Source organism: Lepidothrix coronata, unplaced genomic scaffold (genome assembly GCF_001604755.1).
Source record: "Lepidothrix coronata isolate B3197 unplaced genomic scaffold, Lepidothrix_coronata-1.0 Scaffold100, whole genome shotgun sequence".
Classification (NCBI taxonomy): domain Eukaryota; kingdom Metazoa; phylum Chordata; class Aves; order Passeriformes; family Pipridae; genus Lepidothrix; species Lepidothrix coronata.
In genome coordinates this window covers 2,141,663-2,164,856 of record NW_016690280.1, presented here as the reverse complement: position 1 = coordinate 2,164,856, position 23,194 = coordinate 2,141,663, and positions in this window count along the sequence as shown.

Below are 23,194 nucleotides of genomic sequence, written 5' to 3'. Positions count from 1 at the left end.
CCAAAGAGTCCTGCTGCTACCACGGCACTTATATTATTCCTGATCCTCTTCCCCCAGCCCAAGCTGGCGCCTTCCTGGGACACAGGCAGATTTCTGGGTCTCACACACACATTTACTTTCAATCCTATAGGCACAAATCTCAATAAATGTTGGATTAAAAAATTCCAAGATGGTAATTTACCATTATTTTGATTACTATGGTAGAATTTTTAGTTCCCAGGTGCTCTGTTTTGGTCTCAGTGGAAATTGGTAGAAGGGGTCACCTTTGGATTGCAGAATCCTGATGCTGAAGGGATGGTTTTGCCTCATCAACTGAGGAAGTGATGAGGGCTGGGTTATTTGCCTGCCTTTTTTTTGTACATGTCAGTGAAACTCATAATGAAATGTGGATCTGCCCAGACCAGGTCGTCATCTGAAAGGATGAAAGGAAAAAGAGGAAGAAGAGGTGTTAAAAAAATTGAAATTATGGTTATTAAAGCACAAAAAAATAACATAAAAATATATACAAATGCCAGGCTGGTTTATCCATGCTGCTTCTCTAAAGCTTGTTGTGACTGGAAACTGGAAAAGAAGAGAAATAACTAATGCTGTTGTTAACGATTAACTATTTTGCTGCAAGTCTTTACCACAGCCTGCATGGGGAGCCCACATTTTTAAGAGCTAATCTTCGCTGAAAGCCCATCCAGGCCAATGGAAAGGCTGTCTGGGTGTCCAGGGATGCAGATGACTATTAGCTGTGTTTGCAATGGCAATAGCAACCGGGCAACCGAAGCAGGGAGCTCCACGGCTCCAGGTGTCACACCAGCCGTGTGGGAAAGGGTCTAGTCCTGCAAAGCTCAGAATCTAAACAGGTGAGAGGGGTTAAACAGGAGAATAAAGACAGGCAGGGGAGATATCCCAGGGGCAGCAAACAGGATCCAAGTGAACTCCCTGGTTAAGCTGAGGTTGGCAAAACATCAGGAAATGATGATCAAAGGAAATGATAACTTATCAGGAACTGTGGTGATAGACAAGGAGTAATGGGCTCAAACTGGAAGAGGGGAAATATAAGTCAAGTATTGGGAAAAAATTCTTTACTGTGAGGGTGGTGAGCCCCTGGCACAGGTTGCCCAGAGAAGCTGTGGCTGCCCCACCTCTAGAAGTGTTCAAGGCCAGGTTGGACAGGGCTCGGAGCAAGCTGGTCTAGTGGAAGGTGTCCCTGCCCCTGGGAGGGGTTGGAACAAGGTGATCTTTAAGGTCCCTTCCAACTCAATCCGTTCCATGATTCAATGACTGTCCTATGGTAGGATACACTACTTCTCTAGACGAGCTATTGTCCTGCAATGTTACAAAATTGCTGTGGAGTAGCTCAGCTGGAGACATCTGCATTCAGCCAGGAAAATCCTGGCCACTCGCTCTACTCTCTGCAGCCTTTTCCATGGCCCTGCCTTGGTACAGACACAGGGACCTGGCTCTCTGGCAGAAGTGTGTTTTGCCCCTGCTGCCAGCCTTCCCAGGGCGGGGAATACAGCAGTGCCCTGCACTGGGGAGCAGCACATTCCTGTTTCTATCCCTGCACATGCCTGATAGCTGCACGAGCCCAGCAGGAGCATCAGATGCTGCTTCTTGAAAGAAACCTGTGCAAAAACTGTAGCACCAGAAAACAATTGCATAACAAGCACTAAACATACAAAGGCAGATTTTGGGAAAGGTTCTGTGTTTGTTTAAAGGCAATAATTTTCATCTTTGAAAAATAATTTCAGATGTTTCTTTCTAGAAAACAAATAAGTCACATCTTCATCACCACATTGTTCCCCTTTCTAATGCTGAGTGGAGTGCACTGACCCAGGGACTGTTCCACTTCCTTCTACACTCCTTCAGCTGGAGAAGGTTTGTGATTTTTATGTTTTTTAAACAACAAAGGAGGGGGATGGGAAAATATGCGAACACCCTGAACAAGTGCATTCGGGGACAAAGCAAACAAGGAGGAAATTAAATTTTTCAGTTTTCTTTTATTGTCAAAACCAAAGTAAAATGAATGCGTCAGTCCAAAATGAAGTTTGCCATTTCAGAGACCCCCACAATGAAAGTGCAATCACAAAGAATAACTTTTTTGAGGAAAATATGGTTTTGATTGATGGAATCTGACTTCTTGACCCCCAAACTGTGGCTAAGCAGAGTTGAATGGCGCTTCCAGCTCTCCATCCTGTGGCTGTAGCTGAGTACTTCCACCTGATCCTTGTACAAACTCAGGATGGTTTTGGTAAACAGCCTGAGAATCCAACTTGGCAATCGAGCCCTTGTGCCTCACAGACATCCCACGCCCCATGGGAAGGTGGGCACAGCATGAATTTTGTCAGGACAGGTGGAAGAGGGGGAGCCCCTGCTTGATCCCCCATCCTGCCACCTGTACCCCAGCCTCAGGTGCATTCCAGGTGCTCCTGGCAGTGAGTCACAGAATAATGGCACGAGAAATTACGTGGTATTTGCCAGCGACTCAGTGGGCTCCGAGCAGCCGAGCTGTGACAGCTCCAGGATGGCACCTGTTGCTGTTGAGGCTGCACTTGGAGAGGGCTTGGTGCTATTTTTGGAGTGTGCTTGAGGGCAGGAAGGATTAGCATGCCCCAAATGCAGCAGAGAGGGCTCTGATTTGCTCAGCAACAAGCTCTGCCCCAGATGGAGAAAGGAAGGGCTAACCCGGACTCCTTGGGTGTGAATGGAACAGGTCCAGAGCAAGACACTCAGAACTCACCACTGACAGCAATGGGGACAACGAGGGGAAGTTTGCAGCAATCTTGGGTTGCAGCTGGAAGCTGCTGGTCAGAAGCCAAAGCTTCTCTACCCACATGATGCTGAGCAAAGCGTTCTGTGTCTACACTGGGTGGGATACAAGAGAGAAAATAGCCCCTAGAAAGGGGCTTAGAGGAGGGAAGCAGGAGGAAAAGATGCTTTTTCTGGGATCAGAGGACAGTCTAGGAAAAGGGACAGCCATTGCATAGATCAGAATAAACAACAGAGGAACTTCACAGGGGAGGATTTTCTTGCTGATAGGAGTCAGATCATGTGGTGGCACCCATGGATGCCAGAGGAGTTCCAAAGCTGACACCCTACATAAAGATACACCAGCAGGGCAAGTCCCTGGAAAGCTTTCAAAGGTGTTGTTTTCATCCTTCTGCAAACAAACATCCAACTTCTTCTGCCACCTGGAGCCTTGACTCTTTGCCTGCAGCCTCCCCTGCAGGGAGAGACCTTTAGCCCACAGGATGTTCTTGCCAAGTCATGAAGCCTCATCAGTGCTTCTTTCCATGTGGACAGAGCAATCTCCACCTCTTGGTCCTGCAGCAGCTGAGGTGTTTCCCTCCCAGTCAAAACAGTCAGAAAAAGATGTGGTGACTCCACGATCTCTCCTACCCAGGGAGATGGCGGAATCACCATCCCTGGAGGTGTTTGAAGAATGACTGGACGTGGCACTCAGTTCTCTGGTCTGGTTGATAAGGTGGGGATTGGTCACAGGTTGGACTTGATGATCTTGGAGGTTTTTTCCAAACTAAATGATTCTTTGATTCTGTAAAAAGAATTGCTTAAAAAGCAATGTTTATCTGCCAGATGACATTGCAAATATGTCACAGGGAAGATTCCAGCAGATGCAGAGCTGAGGAGTCACAACTACCGCGCTTCAACGTCAGCACATGGAGAAATGCAGGATATTTTTCAGCAACAAGGGAACAAGCTTGTCCCCAGAATAGAAATGAACTCCCAGTTCATTAGCTAAGACTTCCCTGTGCTTATTTAGGCATCGATTCCTGGGGTGGTTGTGCGCTGTGAAGCGCTGATTAGCAATTACAGAACGTACTGGAGCGGCACAGCTGGGAACTGCGCAGCCGAGGGGGCGATGCTGTGTCAACCTGGCAGCTGCATCTCCAAGGGTACTTTTAACAGGGAACCGCTTGCTGGATAACTTTGAAGGAAGGAAACACATTTTTAAAGTCTTTTTTTTTTTTCTTTGCTGTGAATTCCCCTTAGCTCAGCGCTCTGTACCTGCCTGATGGAACAAAGCCCTGAGCGGTCCCTCCCTTTCTAAGACTGTTTTGTCTGCTTGATCTTCTCCTTCTGGTGGGGGATATATTTCCTCAAAGCCCACCCACACCTCTATTTCTGTGCCACAGGCTGCAGGAGGAGCCTTCCAGCTCAGTGCTTATCCCTGCAGCCCTCTACATGGCTGATGAGAAGGAATAGAATCTCCATCTATCCATGGGCACGTCTTCCAGAACATTTCATGTCCTCTCCTGCCCATCAAACAACAGCTTAGGCACTCCTGGTCCCAAACTCCACATATTTGCCCTAAAAGCTGATGAGGACCAATTTGGGGTTGGTTTGTCCTGGCCATTGGGAGGTTGAGCTTTCAGGTTCAGTTTTCCTCCACTTGCACAGCCTTTCTGCAGCTTTCCCACCTTCCCTTGGCCAGAGAACCAGCCTGTTTGTGCAGCCTAAGGGCTCTCCAGAATGAACTGGGATCAGTTTAAAACACAACATGCCTCTCTGGGTTTGAATCCCGCTCTGTTTGACCAGGGCTTTCTTGCTTTATGTGTTCCTCATCTTCCTCTGAGACATCACAATCTTGGCCTCAATGTAGTACCACAGCAGGAAACCAGGGTGGTTTCCTACTTCCCATTGCACAGGGATTCAGACTGTAGGAGCCTTTATCCACAGAGGCTGGATGCTCAGAGATCCCAGCATCCCACTGAGTTCTCCTGACCTTCCTGCAGCAGCGCTGCTGGCTATGCTAATACTGCCTGGGGAATGTTGGCACTTCCAGAAACTCCAACAAAACAATGGCCTCATCACTATTCCTTCTTTCAGTGCCCAGATGAATCCTAATATGCTGATAGGGCATTAATGTGGGTGCCCTGGGGGTCCCTGTGGAGGTGGCACTGCTGCAATGTTAACAGCTCATCTTCATTTCCACCGAGAAGTTATTCCATGTGGTGTCTCCTGACTTCACCCCACTCTGAACAAGAAATTCTTCCAGGCTGCTTTCTTCCTGCCGATGGTTGGGGTTGGCTGCTGCAGTCCCACAGGGAGCCTGGCATGGAGGGGACCATGGGCACGCTGGAACCACTCACTCCTGGAGCAGCAGATGCCTGACTGAGATAACAGAATCATTTAGGTTGGAAAAGACCTCCAAGATCGAGTCCAACCTGTGACCAATCACTACCTTGTCAACTAGACTGAGTGCCACACCTAATGGTTTCTTGAACACCTCCAGGGATGGTGATCCCACCACTTCCCTGGGCAGCCCAGCCCGTTCCAGTGTTTGACAATTCTTTCCACGAAGAAATTCCTCCTGATGTCCAATGTTAACCTCCTCTGGCACAGCTTGAGGCCATTTCCTCTTGTCCTGTCACTTGTTGCCTGGGAGAAGAGGCTGGCCCCCACCTGGCTCCAACCTCCTGTCAGGTAGTTGTAGAGAGCAATGAAGTCTCCCCCGAGCCCCCTTTTCCCCAATTAGACGGGGAAGAGATCTCGCAGGTGGTGTTTGTACAGCCCCCCGCACACATCCAACAACACTCCCCCATCTCTTCCCAGGTTCCCCAGTGCTAATCCCCTGCTTTGCTTAAATCAACCCATGGTGTATTTTGTGCAGTCAGGCAAAACTCTGTTCTCCCACCTGCAAAGCACAGCCAGCAGCATGGATTCCAATTCCCAGGCCGAGGAAGGGAAGTTCACCCCCTGGTTGCTCAGGTCAATGCCCTGTCTATGGCCTGAAACCCAGGGTCTGGGCCTCTCCCACAACCCAACATATGGAGCTTCCTCACTCCGAGTTGGGCAGGAGCTGCAATTGGAAAATGAGGTATTTTTAATTAAACTCCCAAAAAGAGACAGACAGTATCTCTGGGAAAAGAGTGAAAAGAGAGAATTTGCACTCTTGGTTACAAAATGTCTCCTACCAGCTGAGGGATGTTTATGACAGTAGGGAGACAAGAAGAAACACTTGAGAAGAAAGACTTCCAGAGACCTGGACTCGGAGATGAAACACTGAGGAGTGTGTATTTTATACATAAAATGCTGCAGGAAGCCAGGCTGTTAATTGGATTGACAATCCCTTTGATCTTAGATACGTGTCTCTTGGCTGATTCATCCTGAGACGTCCTTCTGACCTTTTGAATATTCAGCTTCTTGGGGAGAAGCAAATGGGGAGCAGGTTTCTTTTGAGCCTGAGCAATAAGGCAGTCACTGGAGCAGTCCTTCTCATTTTCTCCAGCGTGATGTGTCAATATCTGACTAATGAATGTAGTCAATAGCTGAGTAACTTCACCTGCCAAGAGCATGACCCTGCCACAGAAACACAGTCTCCCATGAACAGAAGTGCTCAGAGGGCAAGGGAGCAGGACCAGCCTGATGGGACAAGTGACAGCTGCTGTTCCAGCTCTTCACCCAAGGTGACTCCATAAAGCGGGTGTTGAGATTAGCTGAACTCAGAGCTGGGGGCTGTCCACAAGGGGAGTAATAAGGTGAGGACGAGGCAATGCACCAGCATCAGCCCAAAGCTGTGCTGCTCCTGTGCATGCAGAGCACAGATGGAGCCCTGGGAGCACGGCTGCCATCTCCAGCCCTCTTCCTGAGACAAGGAGGTGGGTGGCAAGCCCATGGCATCTCAGGGGAGAAGGCCTTGTCTTCACAGCAGCTCTGCTGTACAGCTCCTACGCAGACAGGTCTCTCATGGCACTGTCAGTGTCCCCTGGCATGGCATTTCCAGCATGAAGCATCCCCTCGGGTCTCTAGGAGGGGACCTAGGACCTCAAAGATTTACCTGTCCTGTTGGCATGTGACAAAGGTTTGTTTGTCATGGAAGCTCCCCACAAGCTCTGTTAATGTTCCCCTGGGAGAGACTGAGACTAAAGTCTTTGGGAGATAAATAGAGCTTCTGCCAGGCAAGAGGGATTTCTTTTTGCAGCAGCAATTTGTCCTTCATGGGTTTTCTCAGTATTTATTGCTTGGCTTGTCTTCTTCTGGAACAGAAAAACTCTGATGTGGGATTTCTACAGGAGCTCTGTGGGCTGGTAAAGTGCCCCTTCCAGGGAGGCTGTACCCGTATGTATGTATGGGCCTGGGGTTTGGGGTGGTGTTTCTTGATAAGCCACATCCAAACTTAACCTCACCTCTCATTTAGACAGTTGTAAATCCAACATCACTCCAGCCCTTGCAGGACTCTAACACAGCCAGGCCCTCCAGAGCTACTAAAGCTCTGCTTTTTCCTGGAAACCTCCCCCATGACCTCATATAACCCAGCTCCCAGGGACCCTTCTTGGTGTGGTATTATTAGAGGGGAGAAAAAAGAGCCTGACTCACCGTGTCCTGCACCTGCAGCTGAATTTCCCTCCAGACTCGCTCTCGGGGAATGCAGGTTCATGTCAGGGCTGTTTTTCCATCCCCTTTTTGGGGTTAATCTCTCCAGGGCAGTGCCTGCTGGAGGAGGCTCCCTGACTCCTACTGTGGGCAGGTGTCTGTCTGATGACAGAAGTGCCCTTCACCATGGCCTGTAACCTTCATCTGCTGCTACCTGCTCCCTCCTGCACCTGGGGCAGGTAGCAGGGAGTTCCAGGAGTTTCACCTGTATAGATGTCTCTGTTTTCTTCCATTTCCCTCCATCCTCAACAGCTTTGAAGCAAAAGCGAGGAAAATCAACAGGAGTTGGGAAATTTCCTTCTATCCCAGGGTGCAGAGGGTTAAGTTGTATTTGTATTCCCTGCTCAAGTGCAGGGATAAATCCCAGTGGAAGATGTATTTCTGTCTTTTAGTGATTAGTGCAGTCTTCAGCAACATAAAATGCTTCTGCTGACGCAAGAGAATTTACAAGCAAGAGGTTCATTTGCTACATTAGGTCTTTCACAAGTCTTTCAACTCTCCCCAGAATTAAATTAAATCAATGTAAGTGGTCATTCTCCCCATGTCAGGGACTCCCCGAGGGTTTCTCCACAGCACCAGGGATGGGGACAGACATCTTAAAGCAGAAATTTCAGGAGAGATTAATTCCTGAAGCAACATCACCCACAATTATACTCCAGTGATTAGGTTGGCATATGAAAGGCAGGAGAAGAGTCAGAAGAGAGCCATTGAATGCCCAGAGTAGGGGATGTTATGGGAATGTACCTACTGCTGGTGTTTGTAGGGCTCATACTGGCTGTGATGGTTGTTTTAGTCCTTCAGAGAAAGTGTGCTTGGAGAGGGGAAAGAAAGAAGGGTGGAAGAAACAGGGAGGATTTCCAAGCAGTCAACTCTTGTATTGGCAGCAGTGAAGAAAAATGAGATTTATTTTCTTTTCCCCTGGGAATATGATGCTGAGTGGTGGGGCAGAGGGCTGGAGCCTCACAATAAGAGGCATCTTGTCAGGGGCCAGAAGTGGTTTCTGGGTGCCTTTGTTGCCTTCTCATCTCCAAGTGCCTTTAGAGAGCCCGAAAACCAGGCTGAGTGACACCATGAGGGGTGGCTGGAGATGCACTTGCTGGCAGGCCGGGCTCTGTGGGAGCTCTTGTCCATTAAGCCATCTCTGGGAGTAGCTTTGTCGGAGAATCATCAGTGTGTGACTGACTGTGGGCTTGAACTTCCTATCCAAAACCACCAGAGGTTTCAAAATATCCCACTCCTTGGCACACAAAGCTCGCTGGAACATCTTCCCTGTATCTAGTGTGAGCAAAGGAGAAAAAGCCTGAATTTGCAATGACAGTGAAGGAGGCTGAAAGCAAATGATGGATAATATATCCAAACCCAGCTCTTGGAATGGCTGCAACAGCATTTGGGGTTAACTGAGCTGGTCAGGCATCTCCTTAATGAAGCACAAACTTCTTCCTTTGCCCATTTCTTACTTTGCCCCAGTTTATTTCCTTCTCACCTTTGGATTTTAAGGCTAATAAGTGAAATACATTTGGTGTTCTGAGGGCCAGAAGAAGCCCTTGCCTCTGTAACTTGTTGCTGGGGTAGCTGGCATTGTGGTGGTGGCTTCCCTTGTGCCAGAAAGCAGGATTTCAAACTGCTTTAGGTCAGATATCAGGAGAAAATTCTTCCCTGTGAGGGTGGTGAGGCCCTGGGACAGGTTGCCCAGAGAAGTGTTCAAGGCCAGGTTGAATGGGGCTGCACATGGCAGGGAGTTGGAATGAGGTGATCTTTAAGGTCCCTTCTGAACCAAACCATCCTATGATTCTATGATTTGTAAAGAGAAAGTTTGAGTCTGATGAAGCCTTGGGGAGAGATAGTGGGATAAGAACAAAAAAGAGGCTCTGATATTAAATCATATTAATTGCAACATAATCTTGAAAATGTGTCCTTGGCTGCCAGACTTACTCATTTGATGAGCAACTGCACACCCACAGTCCCTTCACCAGGAGCTCATTTCACATGCAAATCACAGCAGGGTCTTCCTTCAGCTGGAAGATTCCTCTTGCCTTTGCATACAGACCACTTCACATGTTTGCATTGTAGTCTGTTTTAAAACAGGCTCTGTCCCTCTGTTACGTGTCTTTTCCCCACGTTATCCTGGATCAAGCAAAGCACACTACGTCTGTGCTGCTCCCAGCCATCTCTGGCTCTGCATGGAGCCAAAGCCCAACTGCCCGTGTAAAGGCACCTGTGGTCAGTTTTGGTCATGCCACTCAAAAACAGGGGAATTGGCAACCCATGGCAGTAATTAAGGAGATAAAAAGTGAGGTGGTTCCAGAAATAGCTCTTGTGGAAGAGCAAACCCAGCCATCTGAGTTTAAAAACCAACCTTTACCCTGGTGCAATGGGGCAGAGCCAGGCTGGACCCCCAGGCCATGAAGGCTGATGGGTTTCAGCCTCTCTGTGAGTTTGATGTTCAAGATCTGCAACTCAAACCATTGCATTTTGGCAGGTCAGAACCCAGCTTTGCCCATTTGTATGTGACCAGCACATGAACTGTTTCAGTGCGTGAAGAGAAGTGTCCATGTGCAGATGCTGAACTCATTTCCCTTCTCACCCTGGCTGGCTCTTCTCATGGGAGGAGACACCAGATCAGCTTCACAAGGTAGATCTCTGGGAGAAGTCCCAATCCCTTTCCTGCCCCTGGGAATGGGCAAAGTTCGAGATGTGGTGCCAGGGCCAAAACCTGCAGGTGGAAATTTCACAGAAGATGCCAAAACCAAATGCAGAGTCCAGGTAGAATCTGTGTGTGACAAGGGAGCTCAGACAGCCACTTTCTCATCCAGTCTTTCCACTAAAACCACAACTTTCTGTGAGCCTTGCTCCAGCAGACCTCATCTGACATGGAGCTCAGTGCAGAGAAGAGGGGGGCACCAGGCAGGAAGCCTCTGTTTCCTAAAATAGCCCTGACAGGTGCCCTTAATATCCTGGCACCAGTGTGACACCACTGAGCAAAGGCCATTGGAGATCCCAAAATGGATTTCACCTCATTCAGTCTAACCAGGTGTAACCCTGGACCTCTGAGTCACTTTTATTTGTCCATCTTATCTCAAGCACAGAGATGTGAAGGCAGAAACACGTCCATGCTCACGCACACACAGCAATCATCTGGTTGCTCATGCACATAGCTCGGGGCTGGTCAAGCTGTGGCCCCATCCTGACCCATCACAGTGCCAGTCCCTGCCCCAGGAAATGCCAGTCTGTGCTGCTGCCTGCGATGGATCCGACTTTCTGAGTTGCACTCAGTCTTCCCTCTGCTCCTTCTCACGGGGCTTCTGTGCTTTCTCAGGTCAGGGTTTTTTCCTGAATCTTTGATTTCACATCTTCTTTTTAAACTGTCACTAATTCATAGCAACTCAGTAGTTTCACTGTGGTGTTCTGCCCTTGTTTTACTTTCCTAACTTGCGTGGTTGAGCCCTCGTGTGCCACCTCACTTAAAGGCAAGATGAGAAACAAATACAATGTCAGCTCTCAGTAAAACTCTGCCCCAGTTCACCTACAGCTACTGCCCCAGATACGTGCAGGGATTTTTTATATCCTGCTGGTCCTACCTGCAAACATGTTCCTCCTTCAGACTGAAGTCTGGACATTTCCTTTGGAGGCCAGGACTCCGTGATGGATGGACAGCATTTGGATGGACAGATTCCTGAAGAGTTATTGGCAGGCAAAGCTACACAGTGCATTGCACTGGGGTTTGGGGGATTTCTTCCCATTGCTGCCAAGAGGAAATCTGGAACATCAACTAAATCACCTCCTGCATTTTGTCTTCTGATTTTTTTTCTGTAAAGGCTCAAAGTTCTCTCCAGGACAAGTGCCAGGTTTTGCAATTGTTATACTCTCTATCCAGGGGAGCCCTAGGGATGCCTAGAGATGGGGACTTTGCCATCATCTGCCTTCTCTGGGACCTGTTCTGCCCCCTCTCCTTCAGCCTGTGGCTCCTGGGCAGGGTCAGCTCAGGCTGCTGGACCTGCAGGAGCAGCTCTGCCTGTGATGGCTGTGGGGGCCCCAGAGATGACAGTGGGACATGCAGTGTTTCAGTTGTCTGATTACATGGGAAGATGTGAATCCTTCAGAGATGGAAGTTTTTATTAAAAGGTGAGAGGTTAATTGTTCATTTGTAAAATGACATGATGTTCCACAAGGAAAAAAGAAAAAAGACCAGCAATGTAACTGAAAACAACCCAATCTCAAACAGCAAATCCAATCAAGCTTTCCTGTTAAACACAGGCTTTGGAGAACATTGTATTTAATCATTAACGGTGCTGAATCAATATGAATAAACTGAAGTGACTCTGAGCAGCAGGGACAGTATATGTTTACAAAGAGATGAATATTGATGCAGCCATTGCAGGTCCAGCTGGATGCTGCAACACCCACTCCTGCCATAGTCCCCACATGGGGGTGGTGACAGAGGACATGGGCCACTGGGGAAGGGTCCCCACAGTGTGCCAGCTGAAAGCAGGTTGGAAAAGTGCACTGAAATTATGTGGGAGGCTGTTCACTGCCAGATGTAGAGCCAGGATGCTCTGCTGCGTCATAGAACCCAACATACAGGTTTTCCATGTCTTCTCCTGCTGCTGCTCTGGCTGATAACAATCACAGCACCAGAGAATCATAGAATGGTTTGGGTTGGAAAGGACCTTAAAGATCATGTAGTTCCAACCCCCTATCATGGACAGGGACACCTTCCACTAGACCAGGTTGCTCCAAGACCCATCCAACCCGGCCCTGAACACTTCCAGAGATGGGGCAGCCACAGCTTCTCTGGGCAACCTGTGCCAGGGCCTCACCACTCTCACAGTAAAGATTTTTTTCCTCATATCCAATCTAAATGTACTCTCTGTCAGTCTGAAGCCATTCCCCCTTGTCCTGTCACTCCAAACCCTTGTACAAAGTCTCTCTCTATCTTTCTTGCAGGCTCCACTCAGGTATTGGAAGGTCACAAGCAGGTGACCCTCAGCCTTCTCTTCTCCAGGCTGAACAATCCCAATTCTCTCAGCATTTTTTTGTAAGAGAGGAAACTATCCCTCTAATCATCTTGGTGGCCCTCCTCATCCAGGACCAAGTGATGTTCTCCCCATCCTTCTGCAGTCTCAGCTCCAGGATCAGGCAGTGACCTCCTCTGGACCTGCTCTGCACCCCACAGTGGCAGAGAGATAACTCCAGCAGACTTTGACCTGTGACTAGTCCTGGTGGGACTGTGCAATGAGCATGATGACAAGTTCCATCTCACAATTTGTGTTTGTAGGTTCAGAGTAACCCAACTGTCTTCAGCCCTTTCTTTCCACCGCCAAAAGGAAAGTCCCAGGGAATTAGTGATGCAATCAGCCTTGAATCATTCTGTAGAGAGCAGTGGTGGGCGAGTGTTGGAGTATGAATCACAGAACTCCTAATTGCAGCCCCCACTTCGCAGGCAAATGCTGAAGTTTTTGTCTAGTTTTGTTTGCTGTCCTATTTTTCCATTTTGCTGGGCCATTTGACAGTGGTTATTTATTACAGTTTTTTTTTATTTGGACATTTTGAGAGGTTTGTTGCCTTTTGCTCTGGGGTGCCAATAATTTTTTAATGAATTCTCATGAATTTCCTCCTGATGGAAATGAACAAAAGAGCTGGAGGAGAGGGTATGATTTCCAACTTCTGGGAGTGCTTTGCAAACAACTCTGATGATTAAAAAGACAAGAGTGCTCTTTTAATAACAGGTTTTGTCAGGATTCAGCTAATTAATTTCAAAGAAAAATGAACCATTTTGTTAAAGCAGCCACTTGAGCTTCCTTCTCTGTTCAGCTTCTCTTCAGCTTCACAGTACCTTACGTTTTCAGTGTCTCATTTGAAGGTGTTTGGAACTAGATGATGGTTAAGGTCCCTTCCAAGCCAGGCCATTCTATGATTTTATGATTATATCAATTTAACACATTAAAAAGCAGCTTTTAGAGGTGGTTTCCATTGCCTGCAGCCACCTGGCTGAGCCTCAACCTGCATGTCCCTGTGGGAAATGTGAGCAGGGTGAGAATGACGAGCCCTCCGTGCTGTGGCCTTGGCATTGTGCAGGTTGACACAGAGGAAAAGTTGCTGGCACAAAAGAAATTAAAATTAACCACAAATGTCCTCTCCTGCCACACTGGAAGTAGTATCTGGGGTGTCCTTACACAGCCATGAGGCTGGTAAGAAATCAGGCATGAGAAGGGAATGGAGAGAATGAGCACAGAGAATAGGGATTCATGTGATGGGGAGAAGAAGCAGGGACCTCCCAGAGATGAGGGACCAAGCACCTCCCCAGTTTTGCCTTGGTTTCTCTAGATTCCTGATCAAGCACCCACTCTCAATCATTCCACTGTGTTGCACACCCAGAGCAGTGTCAGGGCTGGGGGAAACCAGGACATCTCAGGCAATGCATGCAGTGCATGCCCTGGGAGCTCAAGGTGATGGGCTGGGGGAGCTCAGCAGGGCCCAGAGCTTCTCATCTGTGCACAGCAGACAGCAAACAAACAGGATATTGCTTTCAATAGGTCCTGTCTGAGGATAAAACCATTCATTTGCACTGCAACCTGCACCTAGTTTAGAGACTATCAGCAGGCTGCCAGCCAGTTCCTGTTGCCCTCCCCTTGTTATACTCGTTGGTTAAATAAATGTCTATTTTTGTGCTCAGCTTCTGCTTGTTCACCACGTACTCACAGGAAAATGAAGAGCTGTGTTTATGGCTTTATTGAAGTATCAGAAAGCACAAATCAATTTAAAAACCAAGTTATATGGTACCCCAGGAATCAAAACTGACAAACACAGAGATTTGCTGTTAAATTAATAGCAAGCCAAGACAAAAGGTAACGCAGACCATAAAATTAGTCAGGTACAATATACTCCCTAAAATTTAGAGCTCAAAGGTACACTGCTCAATTTCAAAGGTAAATAACCAGCAGAGTGGGTTTAAAAATCAACGTTGCAGGCCACATGGAAAAGCAAATTCCAGGAAGCACTGTAAATTTGGCCATGGAGGGCTTACTCCTGCCTTCCCTTGCTCCCTGCGAGCCTGGAACAGCACCACGTACACACTGCCCATGGCACGGGCTGCAGAAGGAGAGCACTGGTGGAACATCTAAAGCAAGTTCTTTCACTTTTCAAATTGGTTTGTGTAGAGGCAAATTCAGTGCTGCCTGCTCTTGTCCCTTGGGAAGAGGGCAGATCTTCTCAAGTCTTCCTCCAGCGCCAGTGGGACCGAGAGTTGGTGCATCCCTGACTGGTTGTGGTACAGGGCTGAGTGTGTGCATCAGTGCAGAGCTTGGGAAATGCCATTTACTGGGCAAAATAAATTAATGGAAGAGATCAGACTGGCAGAGAGTGCCCTCAGCAAAAGAGGAGCAGAGCAGTCATCCCCCACTGCATGACTAACAGGCACCTCGCCTTCCCCAGGGAAGCACAACCCAGATCCGGTGGTGTAAAAATGATGCAATGCTGGAAATCACCCTGGAATGCTGGAGGACAGCCCCAGGCAGCCAGGGTGTGCCAGCAGGGACACTCTGGGGATGTTCTCTTCGCCCTGCTCTGCAGTGAGGGGGTCCCTGCTGAGGGCTGGGGCTGTGCACGATGCTGACAGTCACAGAATCACAGAATCTCCTGGGCTGGAAGGGTTGGAAGGGACTCACAGGGATCATCGTGTCCAACTCCTGAGTCCAAAGCCCTATTTCACTACCCTTTGTACGGTATTACAGTTTGCTTTATCCTGCCACACTCCGCAAACATGATTTTGAGGCCTGGCAGATGTTTATTTCATTCACTTAGATGATCAAATTTACTCATTTATTAGCCACAAATTAGTAATAACGACACCAGAATTATCTTTCTGACACCTTTGCTAGCTTACACCAAGTATAAGTCTCCCAGTGTAGTAAGTGTATACTCAAGTACACAAAGATTTTTGCATTCCCGTGTTTAGTGTGTCAAGAATGTGGGTACAGTATTTCTATAATGTAAAATAAAAACACCCAAACCACACTAAAAAGTCACCAGATGAACTTAAGGACATTAGTAAAATTCTAATACTGCAAAATATACTCTTAGTAGTAACTGATATTGCATTAATCTTCCATTTGCTGGAAAATGTTATTTTATTCATGTAAAATTATTTTTACATGATCTTGCTCATGTTTTGAGATATGTCTCTCTTTTGAGATATGACAGTACAAAAGTGCAGCCAAACAGTTGTAACCCTTATTTGATTTTTCTGCTAATAGTTTCAGGAGAAAGAAGTTCAGAAAAAAGCCAAACAGGTCACCCTTGTGCAGGAGGTGACCTCTGGGCACAGTGCAGCAGTGAGGAGCCACCCTAAGCGCGATTTTCCACTAATAGAGCTGTCCTGACGTGGCACAAGCATCCGCCAGTGCACCCTGTTCATCCTCAATGACAGGAACAAGATGCCCAAAGTGTGGCTTCCACAAAGGGCAGCACCTTGGGCTTTGCTTTCTAAGCTCGTTTAACATTTTCACACATTTTGTAGGGCTGCTCCGATTTCTGCCACTTGCTCTTCTGTCCTCTAATTAACTAACGAGACATGATGAAGCCGTGACATGCACAAGAAATGACAGGGCCACCAAGTGTTCCAGTGTGGCATTCCCCTCGGGCGCCCTGTGGAGCAGCAGGCATGTAACAGGCTTTCAGAGAGGATGTACTAATAAACACTGAAATATGAGCACTTTTAAAGTGAGAATAAACCACACTTTGAGAGACTCGAAGGTTCTTTAATCCTGGGGCACCCCTGACTCTCCAGTGCTGCAAGACATAGGCAGGAAGGGTGGGAGAAGGTCCTGGCTTCTCTGGGAGTCTGTGCCTCCTCAAAGCAGTGTGATACTTTTTCAAAGCCACTGTACAGTTGTGAGCACTCACATCTTGAGGATCTTGGCTAAAACTCTCCTGGAATGTTCCAGGCTTTGAGTTAATAAAGCTATTATACGTAAATTAAGTTATAGGTATCTCATGTTAATCTCTTTGGGTTTCATTGCCTTTAGTTTATGAAGCTAAGTACTATGATGTATAATAATAATAATAATAATAATAATAATAATAATAATAATAATAATAATAATAATTAGAGATTAGCTGACGAGCAGGAAATCAATCCTTGTCTCCTGGGCAGTCACTGAATATTAATAATAAAAAAAAATCTGTTGTTTTTTATAAACATGCAATTATTATCTTACTAAAACCGAATTAACAAATTCAGCTGATGTGTGCCTGTATGTGAAGCAGCTCTGGCTGGTGACAGTGATTTCTGTGGGCCGCAGCTTGGGTTGGAAGAGGTCCAGGGCTTCGGAGCAGCCAGTGCTCCTTGCCATGGTAACCCCTTTCCACCTGCCAGCCCTGGCTTGTGTTTTTCTCAGGCAGGCTCTGTGTTTTACATGCTGTCCCTCACAAACCCATCCTCTGGGCCAACCTGCTGGGTACAGCCCCAGCCTTCCCATGAAAGCCTGCCTGGACCCTGAGAACATGGAGAAAATGCAGAATAGCCTCTTTAGAGCAAAGCTTTTGGTATTGATCTGGTGGAAGGCAAGTAATTAAATTAGACATTAGGAAAAAATTTTATACTGTGAGGATGGTGAGGCCCTGGCACAGGTTGCCCAGAGAACTTGTGGCTGCCCCATCCCTGGAAGTGTTTAAGATCAGGTTGGAAGGGTCTTGGAGCAACCTGGTCTAGTGGAAGGTGTCCCTGCCCCTGGGAGGAGTTGGAATAAGATGATCTTTAAGGTCCTTTCCAACACAAGCCATTCTATGATTCTATGATAGTAGCACATACATGTGCATAAATTACAGAACACATCCCCACACACATTACAGTCCATCAAGGTTGGCCCTTGCTTGCTCACAGGGTGAGTTGATGGGCTGGGTAAGTCCTCCAAGGTTCAGAGCCCCTCCACCAGCCTCCTGCCATCAGGAGTTGCCAGCCACTCTCTAGGAGCAAGAACAGAAGTGTCTGGGCTTGGTGGGAGCAGAGATGCTCCCTGAGCCTCACTGGATGACCTCTTTGAGGTCCAGGAGGGTAATATAGGTGTTTGCACAATCTCAGTGTCAGAACCTGAAAATGTAACTTACTGCAGTCTAATTGTACAAGAAGCAATGCATAATTACCCAGGACATGTTTTGACTCAAGGTGCCCCTTAGCTGAGTAAATCCAGCTTAACTAATGCTTCTTAGAAGAGCAAGAGGCAAGGCTGGCTGCATGCCACATTCCCAAGTGAGTGCTCGCTCATCTCTGCATCCACAGGCCACTGTGAACTGAGATCAGACGACCTATCTCATCATGAGAGGCCCAGGGTGATGAGCTGGTCACCTACAGCTCTGGCCCCTGTCATTCATCTTGCTGCCCCTCTTAGGCAGCCACCAACACTCAGACATAGAGTGACACTGAGGGCAGCTCCCAGCAGCCTTCTGGACGTGACTCATGCTGCATCTTTTCCCCACTGGAGCACCACTGGAGAGTAACCAAGGTATCCTCCACACTAAAAGACAGCTGAAAAGCATCTCTTCACTAAGGATTTTTCATCTTGCTTGTGCTTGATTCCAGGCCAGGATCAGTCTCCAAGTACAATCTCTTCCTCCTCTTCTGCTGCTTGGGAGCAAGATGGGACAGAGCAGGAACACAAGTGTGAATGGGCTTGCACTGAGCAGCTCAGTGCACATCTCCCAGGCAGCTCCCTGTGTTGACAGGTGGGAGACAGATGAGTTGCTGCTGGGATGCCCAGGAAGGGTTGGAGTGGCAGGTGGATGCCAGAGCAATGCTGCACATCCCTGCAGCTCCCAGGACTCAGGAGTGACTCCAGTCCCCCTTCTCTGCTGCCTCCAATGTCTTCTCACACATATACTGGACAGCACTGCTCTGCTCCCAGCTGTGAGATTTCTGAAAAGTGACACCCAAAACAAGGCAGGAAGTCAGATGTTGGGAGAAGAGCCGGTTTGCCAGGGGATAGAGACGACCTCCAGGGAAGCCTGGTGCTTCAGGAGGGGAGGAAAGGCACGGTTCACAATAGCAGTTGGCCCAGCAACTTGCCTTTGTCCTGATCATGGTTTGTGTTTATTTCTTGTATCAGCCAAGGCCTCTCGCCCTTGTTTGAAGGTAAGGAAAAGGAAAGGGCTCATTTCCCTAAATCCCACAGGAATGGCAGCTGTGGTTTGGCAGAGATAAGTTCAGAATGCCTGTAAGAGTGGAGCTGTCTGTGAGGCTGCTCAAGGTAATGACCTGTAGCCTGGAGAGCAGGAAATATTAATGAGCTGTTAATTATTCCTGAGTTCTCTCTCTCCCACATGCACACCCTGCATGCACTAACACGGGTTTGGGCAAGGGGGTGTTGGCAACATCTCAGTCACCCAAAAAGGTGCAACAGGAGGTAGGAGTAGGTTTCATCATGGACAGAACTTGCTGAAATTTCCAGCCACTGTGACACTACCGAAGGGACATCTGCTGAATTCCACAGGCAACAGCCTTCCTTCCAAAAGACGAATCACCAGATGTCTGCTAGGATTTGCAAAGTATCTAATAGACACTCTTTCCTAAGTGTCCCTTTAGCCATTGTATCCTTCCACATGAAAATACAGCAGATTTCCAATCTGAGATGAATACGAAGAGTGCAGAGGACACATCATCACAAAAGTAGTTATGTGCCACGGCAGGCTTAGAAAGAACAAACCATGCTCATGCCTGCTAGTTTATCAAGGCAGCATCAAGATGATTTAAGAAGAAAATATGTCAATCCCAGACAAAGGTACCTGAAGGAGGAGTTCAGCAAACACAAGAGGAAAGGACTGGCAGAAGCCAGAACAGGTACAAAGCAGTTTCTGTCATCCCCAAATACTGGAGCTTCTGGGGCATCAAATAGCTCCCAAAATAGACACGATACAGACGTAGAAGACAGAGAGATGACTCAGGAGGTGATGACACTCCTGCCAAGTTTGGCTTCCCAGGTATATGTCCCTACAGGTGCCTTGCAGCTCAGGTGCTCTGCTGCAAGTGTAGACATCACCAGAGCACTCAGTGTATTATTCTGTCAGATCATGAGAGACAAGATGGGAAAGCCCAGCTGATGGGTTAGGGAAGTCTGGGAGAGACTTCAGAACACAAGCCTGATGCTCTGAATTCATATAGGAACTAACAAAAATCCTTCCCAAAGCACTGGAGCAAGGGGGGGTTTTTTAACCTGATTAATATTGTACTAATACTTTGGGATCAAGCATGGCTTAAATCTTGGACAGTGGTAAGAAAAAGTCATGATGCAATTAAACAACCAGCTGCAAGGAACTGAAGGTGTTCCAGGGAGAACTAAATCTTAGAACCAGGACATAAATGCTGCAGTTGTTGCTCCCTACACACCAATGCATGTTTACGTCCTTGTGTGGCCCAAATGCCACTGTCAGAGCAGGTGTAAAAGAAAGAAAAAGCCAAATGAAAATAGCAAAATAAAACAACCACCCCATAACCAGTGTGCAAAGGGAATTTGGTTATGTAAGGATTTATTCTTCCTTTCTCAAAAACCATCTGGTGTTCAGGAGCTCATTTCTTTGTATTCAACCTGATTCCTGAACTGTATTCCAACAGCCTTCATGGCAGCCAAATGCAGAGTCTTTTTAATTTTTCTCCCCTCTCCTGCAGTGTGACAGGAATTGCTGGCACTTGTGCTGTTTGTGTTTCCTACACTTGTCTCCAGTGCTGCAGAAAGAGGAGCCTCTTGCTGCCAGGTTTCCTGCCTCTGTTTCCCTCTGCAAGGAGCTGTTGCTGCTGGCACAGCATGTGGGAGCTGGGGAGCTCTAAGCAGCTTATCTGGACCCTTAGTGCACCCTGGTACCATTGTGTTGTCTGCAGAGCAGGGACAAGACAGGAACATGGAGCTCCTCTCCCATCAACTGGTACCCAGGAGAGCCAGTTGCTCTTCCACGGTGTCCCTGTCACTGACACACATAGTTTCTATCAGCTGTATGCTTGGAAGGGATTATATTTTCTCTACCATGTTTACCATTTCACCCTCTCTGCCCCCTCCAATCCCAAAGAGATGTTTTCCCTGGAAATACTGAGCACAGACCTGTCTTCCACCAGTCCTGCTGAATAAGTGCCCATGAGAGCAGCAAGTGGCTCTGGATTCCATGCTGGGAAGTCCCAGGGACACTCAGATGTCCTGTGGGCAGTGACAGCAGAGGTGATAGCTCCAGGACTGATGCCATCTCAGCACAAGAAGCATTAAATCCCCACTGGGAAGTATTTTTACATCTGGCCTCACTATTCCCTTACCAGCTTCGCTCTCCTTCCTCTTCACCCCTCGTGCAGGGACATGGCAGGTTCTCAAGGCAGGGACACCAGCAGTGCAGACATTCCAGGCCCATTCCAGGTATCCCCATCTCAGCACACCCAGACACACACTGTGCTCCTGCCTCACTGCAGTGCAGGGCAGGGAAAGTTTATTTAAGCACATGCAGTCACAGTTAGTGACTCTTGGCTTTGGCTCAGCCTCCCGGCATCAACCCCCATACGCCTCCTGGCATACATATTTATGATCCCAATTATCACTGAACAACAACCCAGGTTGCTGTGAAAATAAATTATTTTTAATCTAAATTACTCAGTTTACATACTTCACCCACCTCTGCTTAGCAGAACAGCTGGTGTTTACCAACTCTTCGTTACTGTTCCAAGCAACACAAGAAGATGATGCCCAGAGAGGAGCAGCCACCTCCGAAATAAGATGAGCTCAAGGTTTACCTCTGCCTCAGACCCTCTGCTCCTCCACATCAGGTCTCTCCATCCAGCTCAGCCTCCATCCACCTCAGCCCAGTGGACATTTGCACCACTGTACCATGAAGGAATGATGAAAAATGTCTGCTGATAATAATTATTATTGTAGGGTGCTGTATTTCTGCAGGAAGTGGTTTTACATGGTTTCCATGTAAACCCAAATAAATCCAGCTATCTCTACCCTTCTGCCTGTATCTGTATTTACAGTTATCAGCACTTCCTTTCTCTTAACACCACGGGAGACTCACACCAGCGCTAAGAGGATCCAAGAATTATTCTTGTCATGGTATTTCCACTGTCCAAGAATGACCATATGTTAGAGAAACCTAGTCCCTCTTTATTCCAGGCCTTAAATGGCCCCCTGAGGCATTAAACAAATGTGACATAAGAGGGGCAGTATTGGCTCTTAGGTGGGTTTACGTCAGGACTGGGAAAGCTGGTGCCCAGATGGCCACACTGATGAAAGATTGGAGCAAGACGGGTCAGCATCGGCTCAGACACTGGGATGCAGAAGCTCCAAAGCCAAAGCCAGGAGGTTCCTAGAGCACCTTCACCCTCTGGAAGTATGAGAAAGGAAGATGCTGCTTTTAGCAGCTGTGTGAAAGCGTGTGCTGCTGCACGTGGTCCCCACCAGTCCTATTTCCAGCACTGTTGGCTGAGGACCGGAGAAAGGAAAACTCCTGTACTGGGCATGGAACAGACAGTCACATGCAGCCCAGAAAAAGTCACAAGCCACAGCAAGATAATGACCCCTGGTGTCAGAGGAGACTTGATCCATCCTTTCCCTTTCCCCTATTTCTTCCTCCTCCTCTGTAGCAAAAGAAGGCTGGACACTGGTGCTCAATGCCTTCTGCAGGATAACTCCGGCTCTTCCACATTCCTTCTCTTCCAACCTTCTCTTGGAGCAACATCACAAGTATGGCCAGGCTCTGCACCCCACAGCACCTTGAGGGCATCCCTGTGCTCTCTCCCTCCATACACACATGGATGCTCCCTGCTGTGTCTAAAATACCGACAGCTCCCAGACATGCCCTGGGAATGATGGACATGATCCTCCTATTCTGGACAGGGTGGAGGATGACAACCCCCAGCCTGGCTGCCCCAGGTCCCGAGCCATCCCATGGTGACCTCCTCTGGCACAAAGTCCCCAGAGTTTCTCTGCCCACAAAACTCTGCTGGTGTCTGGAGGGATGGACTATCCTCATCCTCCTTTGGACACAGGCCCAGGAGCCCAGGAACACCAACCACGCTAAGATTCACTTTATTTCAAAGTATTATTATGGAGTTTAATTAGCCCTGGACACCCTGAGCTCTCATCCCACTAGGAAAACAGCCCAGCTTTGTCACAGCATGTGGGAGCAGGCAGGCAGATGAGGGAGAGGGGAAATGATGTTTTATGGGATGTTCTCAAGGAGCAAGACTTTTTTGTCCCACAGGCACCACAAATTTGTTTGCTGCCATTTAAGGAGGACACATTTGATTTCAAACCATGGGCCAGCTCCACAGTCCCTGCAAATCAGAACATCTCTGTTTGACTCATGGAGCTTTGCTGATTTAGACCAGCTGAGACACTGACCCTCTATGTTTAAACAAAGATCATTTTTTCTCACTAGTGCCAGGCAGAACCGCCTCAGCTTTGGCTCTGGAAAGGATATTTCAGCAGGGATGCTCTCTACATGATTCATCCTTCACTAGGCTGAACTTTGACAAGAACTGCAACAGCCACTGGTCACTGTGGTGGGTCTGTGGGCCACAGGTAGAGGCACAGTCACCTGGATCCCAGCCCCAAAGTGCAGAGCCTGGCCAGTGGCACAGCACCAGCTGCTGCAACCACTGCTTAGAAAAGCCCCTCTGGGATGTCTTGGGCCCCATCTGCTGGGGTGCAGACAGTCTGAGTGCAGGGATGCTTCTATGGGGCCATACAGCATCCCTAAGTGAGGTGCTGTGTATGGCCAGAGAAATGGGTGGAGATCTTGGTGCTCAATTCTGCACCAGGCAGACCCTCAGGTCTTCCAGAGC